A 2,719-nucleotide genomic window follows, 5' to 3' on the forward strand; every position below is an offset into this window, starting at 1 on the left:
TATTTCTAAAGGTTTTATTGTTTTTTGAAGCTTGCAAAGCTTACATTTTGTCATCAATTTGGTGATTTCTACAACAAGCGACAAACCTTTTATTATAGAAACAGTGATTTTTCTGAAACAAAACAAAACTGAAACTACTAGTTTCAGATGGCATTATGGTCACAAACACTAAATTTTTGAAAGTTTTTATATTTTTCTGTAGCTTACAAAGCTCACATTTGGTTATTAAACGCTTTTATTTTCAAAACTGTAGTTTTGCTGAAACATCAAACTGAAACTGCTAGTTTCAGTTTCAGGTGACATTATGTTCACAAACAATTTTCGAATGTTTTTATAATTAGCTGTAGCTTGCAAAAGCTCACAATTGTGATTTTGCTGAAACGAAACAAAACTGAAACTACTAGTTTTAGCATCAGATGGCCTTGAGGTTACAAAGATTCAATTTTTGAAACTTTTAATAGATTTCTGTAGCTTGCAAATCTCACATTTAGTTATTAATTTGGTGATTTCAATAATAAGCGACGAACCTTTCATTTTCAAAATTGTGGTTTTGCTGAAACAAAACACAACGGAAACTACTGTTTTAGTATCAAGTGGTACTGTGGCCACAACATTCAATTTTTGAAAGTTTTCTGTGACTTGCAAAGCTCGCATTATAGTAATTCTCCGGTGATTTCAACAACAAGCGACGAACCTCAAATTTCCGAAATCGTGTTTTCGGTCACAATGTGAAAAAAATTGTAAATTAAATTGATTGCTTGTAGATAGTTGGCTTGTTTTCTACCTGTCGCAGCCAATCCCCGGCAATTAGTCCCCGTAAAATAACACATTTCGTTATCAGTTGCCTAATTTCGAACACCTTTCCCCTATTAGAACCATCGTAATGTCCATAAAACGTTAAATACAGCATCCCACCCGCGTGCTTGACACCTCCTCTCCTCTTATCAGATAAAAGTCGGCTCGTAAATATCCGTTTCACCCCAAATCGTCCTCTCCCAAGTGAGTTTTCACAAGACAAAGAAGCGGTAACTCGAGACTTTGAGATGATTGTAACCTCTGACCGAGTTATCTCTGCATTTTTTCAACTCGTCGGTGATTCTATCGCTACTTGGGATATTTTCGGGAAACGTTGCGATCGAGAGAAGACAATTTTAAAACGAGACAACTTAGCCATAAATAAGGCGAAGAGATGCTAAGCGTGGGCCGAACATAAGAACATTGCGGCTTTAAATCATGGCACGGGGAATGGCCATAAAGCACTGCCACACACGCGGACAACCCCGCGTTATCATCAAGCGACACTGATTATTAGACGGGACTATAGAAATTATGACGGAAATTTTCTTTCAGCTTTTTCACACCAGCCAACTTGCGAGTTGTGACAAATTGAACAATTGAACTGAAAACGGTGGATTGCGCACAACCAGACAACGGAATACTTTATGGTGGTAGATGAGGCGAATTTGCATTTACACTGGTCATACGATTCACTTATTCATAAATTATTAACATAGCAGGCTTGTTTCACCCAAAAGTGATTGGGTTCGTCGCTTAGCGTTGAAATCTCCAATTATTTATCACAGAACTTGAACAAAATTAAACTAATTGAACTAGTTTTAGGTGTTGTAAAATGTGTGCTTGCTAAACACTTTATTCGTGGTGTTTGGGCAGCTTAGAAGCTTGTTTTTCGTAAGAAATTGGAGATTTCAACAACAAGCGACGAACCTACAAATAAATTTTTCTGTGATATTGTTTTGTATGAAGCTTTACTGTAATTTCAGACTCTGGAAAAATGTTAGATTGTGCTTCCAAAGCTTTTAGATTGCAATTTTATTATAATTTTATGTCTATGAAGGCCAAGTAAAGACGTCATTTTAATTATTTAATCGTCTGCGTCCACATTTACATTGCGCATAAATTAGTAAAATCTCGCAATATTTTGCACTTTACGATCACACGAACGCAACTTTCCCACCAGCAGTAGTCGTTTCCTGCAAGAAGTTTGCCATATTGCTAATCAATCGATTAATCACGTTTTCTATTGAAAAATAAGCTCAAACTTGTGAGAAAATGAAAGTCGCTCTGACTAACCGTGAACTTGTTTCAACTTTCACCCAAAATTATTAATCACGACGGCTGAAAAGACACAAAAAGCTCAGCAGGTTTCACTCGTAGCTCTATTTAATCTGGCGTGTAAACTACAGACACCTATTGTGTTTATATAATTAATGACTCCTGAAAGAATTTCATCCGACGGAATCGGCAAACGATTACTTCTTCTCGATCGGTAATTAGAGAAATACGTCGGAATGAGTTTGATCTTTGACCATCGCGAGAGCTTCGACTATGACCCGGTTCGCACACAGAGCTGACTATGATGGATCGTGTTTACTTATTATTACCTATTACACTACTTGCCGGGTGCGAGACTACTTACCAGCACGATCAATCACATTTTTACACGCATTTCGCTGAAAATAACTTTCAGCATTTGAACTAATTTGCTGCCAAGAGGTCTGTGGCAATAAATTTCATTCAACAGTCGACACAAATGGATAAAACAGCTGAGAGTTGACCTATTTTGCGTCATTTTAATTCAAGGTTCGTCGCTTGTGTGACTATTAAAATCGCTCAAATCTCCGAAACAAAGTCTAATAACTCAAAAAGTTTCAACCCGATTTTAAAAATTCAAAAACTGTTAAATAGGAAATATAATGCA

This window comes from Tribolium madens, unplaced genomic scaffold (assembly GCF_015345945.1).
Source record: "Tribolium madens isolate multiple individuals breed KSU strain unplaced genomic scaffold, Tmad_KSU_1.1 Scaffold_1;HRSCAF=32;Tcas5.2_LG8, whole genome shotgun sequence".
Lineage (NCBI taxonomy): Eukaryota > Metazoa > Arthropoda > Insecta > Coleoptera > Tenebrionidae > Tribolium > Tribolium madens.